Source organism: Myodes glareolus, chromosome 7, assembly GCF_982192425.1.
Source record: "Myodes glareolus chromosome 7, mMyoGla1.1, whole genome shotgun sequence".
Taxonomy (NCBI): domain Eukaryota; kingdom Metazoa; phylum Chordata; class Mammalia; order Rodentia; family Cricetidae; genus Myodes; species Myodes glareolus.
In genome coordinates, this window is record NC_142032.1 from 40,267,488 (window position 1) to 40,279,403 (window position 11,916).

The window sequence follows — 11,916 nt, forward strand, 5'->3', positions numbered from 1 at the left end:
ACCTACTTGGAGATGGAAAACCAGTTTTTTCTCATTAAGTCACACTGGATATATCATCCCTTCCAGGTCTGGTCTCATGTTCAGGAGTAATTAACCAACATATCATGAACTCTACAGTCTTTTGTTTGCTTGCTTGTTTGTGTTTTGGTTTGTGTATCATTAATTCTAATTGTTCTTTAAAAACTCAGAGTCAGATATAAAGGGATAAAAGCTGAGAGCTAAGAAAAGCAATGCAGATAGCCACTAGAGAGACTTTTTACCTCTACCAAATCCTCAGACCAAAGGGGCTACCCTGCCCTTAGACTGCATCCTCTGACCGCTTCAGACTGCATCTCCAGACTGCACTGAGCTCCTGTCTCCTTCTGCTTTATATTCCTCTCTCTGCCCAGCCATATCCCTTTATCCCTTCCTGTCTCCACTTCCCTAGTGCTGGGATTAAAGGTGTATTCCACCACTGCCTGGCCTCTAGTGGCTTAGCGCTGCACTCTGATCTTCAGGCAGGTTCGTTGTGTGTGTGTGTGTGTGTGTGTGTGTGTGTGTGTGTGTGCGTGCGTTTACAGTTTGTTTTGGGGTGGTGTTTTGATTTTGAGGAGTTTGTTGTCATATTGGGTTTTCCTCTGGTTTTTGACAAAGAATTTAAAGCTGAGTGAATAGGGATGGGGGAGGGATCTGGAGGTACTTGGGGGAGGGGAGAAATATTATCAAAATATATTTAAAGTTAGAAATTGTTTTAAATAATAAAAAATTAACAAAAACAAAAAAGTGGTGTGATACAGAAGGGACTGGACTCTGAAGAGAAACAGAACAGACCTCCATCATTTGAGAAAGGTTTCCTTTGTATGAATTGTGCTTTGTACGAAACGGAGCTAATGAACAGATGAACAGAAAAATGGATGTAGATGGATAAACAGTAGCATCAATGTACTTAAATATATATATGAACAGGCGTGGTGAATTACAGTCCAGAGGGTTGGAGATGGGTGGAGGGTGCAACAGATGACTACAAGGCCTGGGTCTTTATGTTTTAATGTACAAGGTGATATTCATAGTGACCACATCTCTTCAAGCTGTTGACACCCTTGTGGGGAAATCCAGGAAACCTCAGGGCTGTACCAATCCTGAAACTTTGCCCACTCAATTGTCCTGTGTCTTGAAAAGCATCCAATCATCTTTGGTGCCTGAAAAAGTGGGTGGAAATCTGGAAACTGGTTGCAATCAACCATTAAGGAATTTTTTCTAAAGACAAGGTTTCTGTGTAGCCTTGGATATCCTGGAACTTGCTCTGTAGACCAGGCTGGTCTTGAACTCAGAGATATGCCTCTGCCTCCTGAGAATCAGGATTAAAGGTATATGCCACAATGCTTAGCCATTTAAAGAATTTGTGATCTCTGTTGAAGGGCTCCTTTAAAAATCTACAGGAATCTACAGTCTATCCCTTCAAAACAAAGGGAATAAAGAGCACATTATTGTGGCAAATTCCAAAATGAATTTCCAGAGCAACTCATTGACAGCTCTGAGGTTCACCAGCTCCAGATTAAGAAATTCTGAATTTGCCAAGAATCAACTGAAGAGGGCTCCTAAGAGCTCACAGAGACTGAACTGACAATCACGTAGCTTGTATGGGTCTGAGCTAGGTCCTCTGCATACTTGTTATGGCTGTGTAGCTTGGTGTTCTTGTGCAGTTCCTAACAGTGGAAGTGGGGGTGTCTTTGACTCTTCTGCCTACTCTTGGGACACTTTCCCTTGCCTCATCCAACCTTGATATGAAGGAAGGTATGTGCCTAGTCTTACTGTAACTTGTTATGCCGTGTTTGGTGGATACCCCGGGAGGCTTGCTCTTTTCTGGAGGGAAAAAGAAGAACGGACCTGGGAGAAGAAGAAGAGGGCCAGAAGTAGTGGAGGGTGGGGAAGCTGTGGTCAGGATGTAATGTATGAGAGAAAGATATTTTTTAAAAAAATCTATATTAAGTTGTGGCAAGAAATGACTGATGCTGATAATGAGATACAGGCTTGGCCAGAGAAATTTTGGTGATCACATCTTTGTATTTTATTGGCAGAAAGGGTTCTGGCAACTTTAGTTCAGTTTAAGTAGCTTGGCACTAAAATGAGAGAAAAAAAAGTCAAGCAGATTGGTACACATCTATAATCTCAACAATTGGGAGGCTAAGGCATGAAGATTTTAAGTTCCAGGCCATCCTTAGCTACATGACTGAGACCCTGTCTCAAAAAACAAAACACAAATTACAAGAAAGAAGTTAGAAGACTGCATTTTTCTGGTTGATATTCTGAGTTAAAAACAATGCCTTTCAGAATAAATAATTCACCATAGTTCCAAGGACAAGAGTTCATGATTCCTTACAAACCAACAAAGGAAGCTATATTCACTTATTAACAAGTCTATTGAATTCCCAGTGTATGCCAAGCCTTGTCCCAGAAGCTGAAGGCATGACAAAGGATGCTGACTGATAAAGTGCCTGCCGCCATGGGGAACCTACTGTCTCTCTGAAGTGAAGGACTGAAACAATGAACAAAGGCTGTGTGGCATAATGTCATATTGTAGTATGCACCCAGAAGAAAACTGGGATTAAGACAGGAGAGCAATGGGGAGGTGTGTGCCAGGAAGCCGACAGGCAAACCTAACCATTCAGAGGGCTGGTCACAGCTATGTCGAATCTGGTGTCTTTGACTGAGAATAGTAATGTGGTCATAGGCATATGGCAGGCAACTACTGACTTTGCAAATGTGTTCTTTTCTACCGCGATTGGGAAAGAAGGACCAAAAACTATTGACATTTAGAAATGCTGTAGATAATGATACACCATTGCAATTTTCCCTAAGGACTATATAGACTTGTAGCCCTCTATCATAACTTAGTCCAATGAGAACTAGGCCATTTCAAGATCTCACAATACATCACATTGTGTGAGCAAGAAGAGGTCAGCATGCTGAAGGCTGCAGTAACAGACATGTATTACAGAGAGTGGGGAGGAGGAAACCCTGTAAAAATTCAGACTTCCTTTTATATCCATAAAACTTTAAGGACCCTCAGAGTGAGGAGTATGCTGGAGTAAGTTTCCAAAGTAAAGGTTAATTATTGCATCTTGCCTCTCTCCCAGCGAAAGGAAATGCAATGTCTCCAGGGCCTCTGTGGGTACGGAAGGCAACACTTTCCATACCTACACTCATGGTTGGGGCCCATACACTGAGTGCCACCAAACGCTGCCAGCTTTCGATGAGGCCCTAACCAGGAAAAAAGAACAGATCAAGTCGAATCTGCTGTGGAAGCAGCCCTGTCTCCATGGAGTGTGCTGACTCTGTGGTGGAGCCACAAGAGCCGTGTGGAGTTTGTCCCCGGAACCCTAACTTTTCCCAGAACTGCTCCTGAGCAGGTCCTTGAGCTGAGCCTTCCGCAGACGGTGTAACCACTTTATTGGTGGGGGATCTGGCTAGTCTGGCACGTGATAGGAGTCGCTCTCAAATCTCTGCTGCTATAACCAAGTCCCTTCTCTACCGCAGAGCTCCATGGACTTTCCCAAGTCCCCAGAGAGGAGCTGTTCAGAGGCCCAGGATTCAGGAGAAGGAAAACTCTTCCTCAAAACTCAGCTGCTCTTCAAGGCAAAGGGGGTCCAATGGAGTCACCCTTTTCGCTACTCTCTGTGGCTGACACTCAACGCCTTGTGAGTCCAACTCACAAAGCTTGTCTCCACATCGCCTTCATTCCTGCTACCCTGGCTGCTTGATTCACACATTCATCACGCCAGCAATGGAATGACGCGGGCTAGCTGTCAGCCCATTAGCCCAGTAATTCTGTCTTGTGGGCTTTCCACGCCTCTCTGTGCTGTTCTCATGTGGAGGTTAGCATTTCTAACCTCCCCTCTCCGCCACCAATCCTTTTTCTTTCCAGGCTCCTGGCTAACTCATCAAGCCATTTGCCCCTGGATTTTTATGAACTTTAACCCCAGACTACTTCTGTTTCTACAAGAAAATAAAAAGTAAATAAATAGATGCCCAGGTGCATAACTAAAAGTCATTCTGCCCGAGAGGCTTTTTTCTTTGCCAGCGCCCCTACCTCACCTCTGAGTGATCCTCAGACAAACTACAAGATTTTTCTCTTGTCCCAGTTGGTCATAGAGAATCCCTTTCCAGCCAAGAGTGTGCCCTGGTTGGGAGGATTACTGAAGCAATGTCCCTTTAAATGTCTGGATGACTCCTCACACATTTTGCTTGTCCCCGCTGGCCCTCCTAATGTTCAAGTCTAGATGACTCACCTTCATTTATTGCTGCACAAATAATAAAAACCCAGAGACAGATATTGGGTTAAAGCTGAAGATCAGAAAAACAAAGCAGCCAGCCACTAGACAGACCTTTTACCTCTACCAAATAATTCTTCAAACTGAAAAAGCAAGGTCCTGTCTCCCTGAATCCTCAGACTCCACACTCCCCTGAGTTCCTGTCTCTTCCCCTTTATATTCCCCTCTCTGCTCAGCCATATTGCTCCTGTCTCCACCTCTCTAGTTCTCGAATTAAAGACATGTGATCCGAAGTGCGGGAATCACCATTCTGTGAACTCTGTTTCTCTTTTAGACAGATTCAATCTCGTGTAGCCCAGGGTGGCCCTGAACTCACACAGATCCTTCTGCCTCTGTCTCCTGAGTCTGGCATTAAAGGTGTGTGCCACAACTTTCTGGCCTCTAGTGACTTGGCTTTATGCTCTGACCTTCAGGCAAGCTTATTTATTAAAATACAAATAAAATATTCCTACAATTTACGGGAAATTGCTGTGGTATTCCCCTTACCTTGTGATTTTGTTGATATGCCTTAACTAACAAACAACAAGACTTTTCACAGCTTGGAAACCATAGACCAGGTTCTGTCTCTGTAAGTGCCTTGTATCAAGGAAGGAGTCATTTTTAAAGCATGATTATCCACTGGAAATACTGTGCCCTTGCTGCCAAGTGCCAGGGCTCTGAAGCATGGTTTTCATACCACAAAATCCATAGGACCTCTCACCACTGATACCAATGACATCTGCAGGACCTCATGCCTCAAGTGACCAGACCCGACATCCTACAGGGGCTTTCTCTGCTGTTAGCCCCCACACGGCTGAGTCTTCCACATCACCAGAAATATTCACATGGCTTCAAGTTGTCTTTTATTGCTGGGTGGTGATGGCGCATGTCTTTAATCCCAGCACTTGGGAGGCAGAGGCAAGCGGATCTCTGTGTGTTCGAGGCCAATCTGGTCTACAGAACAAGTCCCAGCACAGATTCCAATGCTACAGAGAAACCCTGTCTCGAAAAACTAAAGAGAAAAATAAATTTGTCCTCTGTTTTATATAAAAGTAGTACTGAAAGTGATTGAAAAATCGGAGGATCCCTGTGGAGTGATTTGGTTATATGTAAGGTTTCGGTCTTGGTAAGCATAAAAATAACCTCCCTTCAAACAAACTTGGACCACTTTTTTCTGAGACAGGCAAAAACCGAACTTTCTAGTTGATCAGTCAGGCGTGAACTCTTAACATTGACAAGAGGGAAGAATGTTCTGCTCTCCTCCTGCCTTGATCTCAAACGAGCTCTTGCAGATATTAATACATTGCATGTCCTTAAACACAGGAAGGAGCTGAAGTCTGTTCTCAAAGACTAAGATCAGCACAGTACTTCTCCCTCCACACTCAGAAGCTGAGACTATGTCTAGCTGGTTGCATTAAACCCAGCAGAAGGGTCTAAGTATTCATATACTATCTTAACTGTTCTATTTTAAACAAAATCTCGTACTGTGGTTATTGCTCTTGTAGGGTAGCTGGGCTCCGGTGGTGCCAGATTGCCCTGGCTGTTGTTGTTAATTGTAGTCTTACACTGGCTTTTAGGCATCTGGGTTTGGGATAATTAGGACAAGGTCCTGATTTCTGATTTTGTCTTTGTTGGATGACTGTTTTGTTCCTTGTTTTCTATTTGCCACATGATCTTCAAGTCTTTGTGGCCTGGATTTCTGGGGGGCCAGCATGACCTCTGATTTAGTAAGGAATCTCTGTCCAAGTTGGGAGCCGGCCTTCCAGCAGTTAGCCTGGTCTTTGTTGCTATGGGTGGATCTCTGTTCTGACTAGCGCAGCCTGCACCTAAGCAGGTGAAGGCTGCCGGGGCTGGGGAGAAGGGCTGTTCTCCTGATTGTTGTAGCCTGGACCTGAGCCACAGCAGTCCCACTGCTGGGGGTATGGCCCCGTGGGTATGGGGGTGATGAGGTGGGAGGGGCAAGGACTGTAGGATGGGCCTTGGGAAACAGAGTTTGGGGAGTGGGGCAGTTCAGCTGGCAGGGGAGTCACTCACCTGTTCTTCTGACTCACTTACAGTTTTTGTTGTTGTGGTTGCTTTGTCTTTTGTTTGCTTTGTTTTTTGAGCAAAGACTTCTCAGTGAATGCATTTTACAAAGACACTGGAGAATCCAGCAATGCTGTCTGCACTGCGTGCAATCCTGGGCTACCAGTCTGCACATCCCATTGCATTTGGACCTGTGACAATAGAACCTTTCATCTCACCTTTATTGTTTACTCTGACCCTTGCATTATCTTAAAAATAAAGAAACACCCCCATCTTTTCTTAGCTATGATTTAGATTTGTGGTTGAATTACCACTGCTGACTGGACTTTTTTCTTGGCTCTGGTTTGTCTTTCTGAACTGTGGCTGTCACATGTGGCCCACACCATCAGCAGGAAATTTGTCTGGCTGTCCCTTGAGTTCCTTCAGAAAGATGATGGACAGCTTTTTGACTCCTGTGTTGTCAGCACCATTGATCACATTTTGCTCCTACTTCAGAATCCAGGGAAATCCAGAATTTCGCTCCAGAGGGTCCACCATATCCTTGCTTGTTGGAAGAGGTGTGTAACTGGGGTGGAGGTGGAAGTTTCAAAAGCCGGTGCTATTACCAGGTAGTTTGTTCTCACCCTTGAGGCTATGTAAGTATGTAAGTTATTGGCCAATGCTCCTGCTGATGGTCATAGACTCGCCCTCTGAACTGCAAGCTCCAACAAACTCTTCCATACGTTACCTTAGTTATGGCGTATTATCACGGCAATGAAAAGGTAAATAAGACAGTAGGCAAGAACTCTATCAACTAAGCTGTATCCCCAGGCCTTTGTTTGTTTGTTTGTTTGACACAGGGTCTTGCTATATTTGACTGCCTGACTTCAACTTTAAAGCAATCCTTCTGCTTATTCTCCCAAGTTCTAGGATTACTACATGAACCGCAGGGTGTAGCTCACTTTCAAATATTTCTGTGAATGAGTTCTTTGGAGTAGGAGGGCCTTTTGTCTATATGTTACTTTCATTGGTCAAATAAAGAAACTACCTTGGCCTTTTGATAGGACAGCAGCTTAGATAGGCAGTGTAGACCGAACAGAAGACTGGGAGAAAGAAAGCAGAGTCAGGCAAACACCATGATTCTTGGGCCTGAGACAGACGTAGGTTAGAATCTTGCCGGTAAGCCACAGTCTCGTGGTACTACACAGATTATTAAAAATGTGTTAATCAAGATGTGAGAGTTAGCCAATAAGAGGCTAGAACTAATGGGCCAGGCAGTGTTTAAATGAATACAGTTTCCGTGTAATTATTTCGGGTAAAGCTAGCCAGGAGCCGGGTGGCAGGAAGCAGCCAGCCACTCCATTTACAACAGTTCTTTAAAAAAAAAAAGACTTTAATGTTTGATTATGTATGAATGCAGCACCAGTAGTAGCCAGAAGATGAAGTCAGGTCCCCTGGAGCTGGAGTGACAGCCAGTTGTGAGATACCATTTGGGTGCTAGGATGCTCTGCAAAAGCAGTCAGTGCTCTAACCCCTGAGCCACCTCTCCAGCCCCTACATGAATTCTTTCACTGATAGTTATATCTGTTCACATTTATCTTTACACTTAGAAATCTAGTGGTAGAGAGAGAAGGAATAGGGCTTTGTGCGAATGACTGTGGTTTTATTTGGGGCCTTCAGGTCAGGGACTATACTGCTAAACCACAGCCCTGGCCCCAGGGAGTCTCACTATTTCTCATTTCTAAAACACTGGTGATCAAAAAGTAAAACATTTTAGCCGTGTACTTTTGTTAGTTCCTTTGCATAAAGGTTCGCTTTTACTTTGACCAGTGAAGTGAGAAACTAGTGGTGTGGCCCACCAAACCTTGTGATATCTTCCTACGACGGTTAAATAATATAGTGGCTGAATCACTCCATGCACAGGCATAAGTTAGCTGCCTCATGAATATTTTCATTTCTGCTATCGTAAATGACATTCAGTGATAACAGACAATTCATTTGAAAACACTCTACTTTCTTTTAAAACCAGAAAGCCAGAGCCCAGAGGTTAAGAGCACTTGTGCTCCTACAGAGAACACGAGTTTGGTTTCCAGCCCCTACACGATGGTTCACTACTATCCTTCACTCCAGTTCCAGGGGATCCAACAGCCTCTTTTGACCCCCATGGGCACCATCCATACAGGGGCTACACATACAGATGTGCAGAAAAAGCACACACATAAAATGAAATAAATCTTAAACAGAACCAGAAATCTGTTCCTTCCCTTCAGAGATAAAATATGTATTTATTGTTAGCGTTGCTCTTATCTCTGCGGATTGGGTAATGGGAAAGTCATGGAAAAACCCAGGTGACAAATCCTGAGAGCGTAAGCTTTTCTCCGGAATGGAATGGCGACGCCAGGAAACCGGAAAGCCAAACAGCTGCTGAGACCTTGAGAACTGCGGAGCGAGGAATGGAGGCTGCGTTTTACGGGTACTTCCTCGTAAAATTTCCTGGTAAAAGCTTGTTTGGTTGGCATGTGACTTGCTGCGGTCACAGAATGATGAGAAAGGATTGCGTGCAGACAGCCCTAACACATTTTAACTTGGCTAAAGCTTATTATTGGAGGTTTATACCTGATTCTGAAGAAACTGCTGAGTATCAAGAGTTGGGCCAGCAGATGTCTCTACTATAATTCCTATGATCTAGGACAGTGGTTCTCAATCTGCAGTTCATGATTCTTTGGGAGTCAAGTGACCCTTTTACAGAGACCACATATCAGGTCTCCTGGTATCACATATTTACATTACAAGTCATTCTGGTAGCAAAAGTACAGATATGAATTTTATGGCAGGAGTCACCACAACACGAGGAACTGTGTTAAAGGGTCGCAGCATTAGGAAGGTTGAGAACCACAGCTGTAGGAAGTGGCTTAATCTGCTTTCTATCTTTTCTGTATTACCTGATGTAAGGAATTCATATGGGTCTCTGTCTTTCCAATATTTCCTATTGACTCAGGAAGGCCACTCTGTAGACAAATACTCGTTGAGGGTTGGGGATTTAAGAAGGCGATAAGACTTTGCTTGAAGGATTTAGAATATTTCACTGCAAATTGTAAAAAGCGTTTGAAATTTAGAGTCACAAAACTTTGGAGTTCAAAGCTTTCTCCACCACTGATGAACTCTGTGCTCCGGGGTAAGTCTCTCTAGGTAAGTCTACCTAGAGAGTAGGTTCTCTCTAAAACTTTGTGGAAGAAGACAGTATTATCTGTTCTCCCAGTGTAGAGTTTTTATGAGCACCAAGTAAGTTTCAAATATTTAACTGTTTCATGAACCTTTCAATATATGATAACATTTCCTACATGGTAATGATACTTCATACTAAGTGAAGACCTTGGGAGGAAGAGTCACACAACCCTCGGGGGTCAGGGAGTGTCACTTTCTATGCCTCAAGATGAATTCATAAGAACTAGATTAGAGGCAGAAAGAATGTAAAAGCCAGAAGGTGGGGAGGAGCAATGTGAGACGCTGTCGTCTGAATGTGATGCGGCTGAAGCAATCATAAAATCAGAGCAGCTGTGGTTGCCTACACAAGACCTGGACAAGACCCAGCCAGGCTAAATTACAGCCTAGCTGCATCCAGTCCTCACCCTTCCTCGGGAGCTGTTAGCAGTGGATAATTGCTGGGGGAAGCAGACTCATTCTTTTTGAGGATGACACCACCGGTAGATTTCTCATAATAGCACGCAGGATCCCAAACCCATACACATGTGGGCAGGACTGAGTGGATTTTTTTTTAAGATATGAAATTGGGAAGGGGGCATGCTAAGGAGTATATAGGCAGAGTCAGAGATGAAAAATGGAAGTTAGATATGATCATATTTCATCATACATATATGTATGCCATTCTAAAAATAGAGAGAAAACGTTAAAGAATTAAATTACAAAGTACAAAACACAACAATCCACTGCAATTCTGGAAAATTGCTAAATTCAATATAATTTCTTTTGAACCTAGCTTCTTTCTGTGATATGCTAGGAAGATATTTCCCCAGAACTGACACAGTTGTGTTCCAAAGGAGCCAGGTTATGAATCCATCAAGCAGTGTAACTTGGCAGGCTCATCAATGGAGTACTGGTTTTGAAAACATAAAGGATGCACCACATGAGACCTGGTGGTGTGTGTCAAGGTAAAGTCCTGGCAAAGAGGTCCTGAGAAGTCATTTTATGTAGCTCCAGTTGCTGTGGAGACTGCAGGATATTGTAGATGCCAGGACCGTGGTTCGTACACCAAAGGGCATGTACTGGAGCTTGAGAGATAATCTCTGTGAGTTGTGGGGGCAGAACTGGAAGGACTGAGCTACTCAAACCTTTTGAAGTCCTCTTGATTACAGTATGAGCTCCAGTGTCAGACATGGAGCTGCAGGATTGATTGTTTGGCCTGGTGAATCCTGCCATTGTTTTGCTTTGATCAATGCGTCAGTGTGCCAAAATTCTTCCTTTTGGAATGGGAATATCTGCTCTGTGCCACTCTATTCTGGAAATCGTTTTTTTTTTTTTTTCAAAACTGTATAGGCACGCACAGTTAAGAGACTTCGGACTATTCGAGTGTTAGAACTGCTATGGTGAAATAAAAATTTAGAATTAGAAGTTTGCTTAATGTTTTAAATTACTTTTAGACTGTTTACCTGTCTGTATGTCTGTCTGTTTTAAATAACAGAGAGATTGGGACTGGGGACATTAGTAGCACTTGTCTAGCATGCACAAGGTCCTGGATTTGGTTTCTAGCACCACAAAGGTACAGGTTCCCTCAGATCTTTATTAATAAACACTTGGTGACCATTTAATAACATGATCCACAGGAATAGACATGTGACTGTAAGGTGCAAAGACTTAACTCTGAAATACATGGCCAGGAAGTGTGGACAAAATGACCAAATTATTTTCCAATGTTTTAAACTATTAAAATCATTAACAGGTTATGCCTTGGTTTGTTTTCAGTACTTGGAGCTTTATATGTATTTATTATGTAAAGATCTGTTTATTTTTACCTTGTGTTTATGAGCATCTTATCTGCATGTGTAGTGTACCAAATGCATGACTGGTACCAGGAGAAGTCAGAAGAAGGCACCAGATCCCCTGGGACGAGAGTTACAGATGATTGCGAGCCACTAGGTGGGGGCATAAAGCTGAAGCTCTCAGCAGGTCTTAGCTCTTCATCACTGCACCTTCTTTCCAGTGCCTTGATTTTTTTTATTTCTATGCATTTTTCTTGCAGTGTGATTGTTATTTTCATAAGCGAGCCAATCATGCTGCGTCTTTGTTTTGAATGTGCATATGAATGTGGTGGGTATGTTTTTAATGCATGTTCACATGTATGTGGGCACACATAGATGTATGTGTGCATGCATCTAGAGCCTGAAGATGATGTCAGGAGTCTTCCTTGGTCTCGCTCCCTCTAATTCACTGAGGCGAGGTTCTCTAATAGAAACAGCCTCTACTGCGGGGTTGTTTCAATAGAACCCTGAATCAATATACAGCTAGTCTAGTTAATACTCTTAGGTTTTTTTTTCTGTCTTGGGATATTTATTTTGACATCCATGGTACATAATTGGCTTGAATCCCTTGGTAACAGCAGAGAAAG

General features: G+C 43.3%; 1 pseudogene; it reads right to left on the reverse strand.

Annotated features, from left to right (window-relative positions):
* Positions 1-6,404: 6,404 nt before the first annotated feature.
* LOC148121359 (large ribosomal subunit protein uL14 pseudogene) lies at positions 6,405-11,583 on the reverse strand (annotated as a pseudogene).
* Positions 11,584-11,916: the final 333 nt, after the last annotated feature.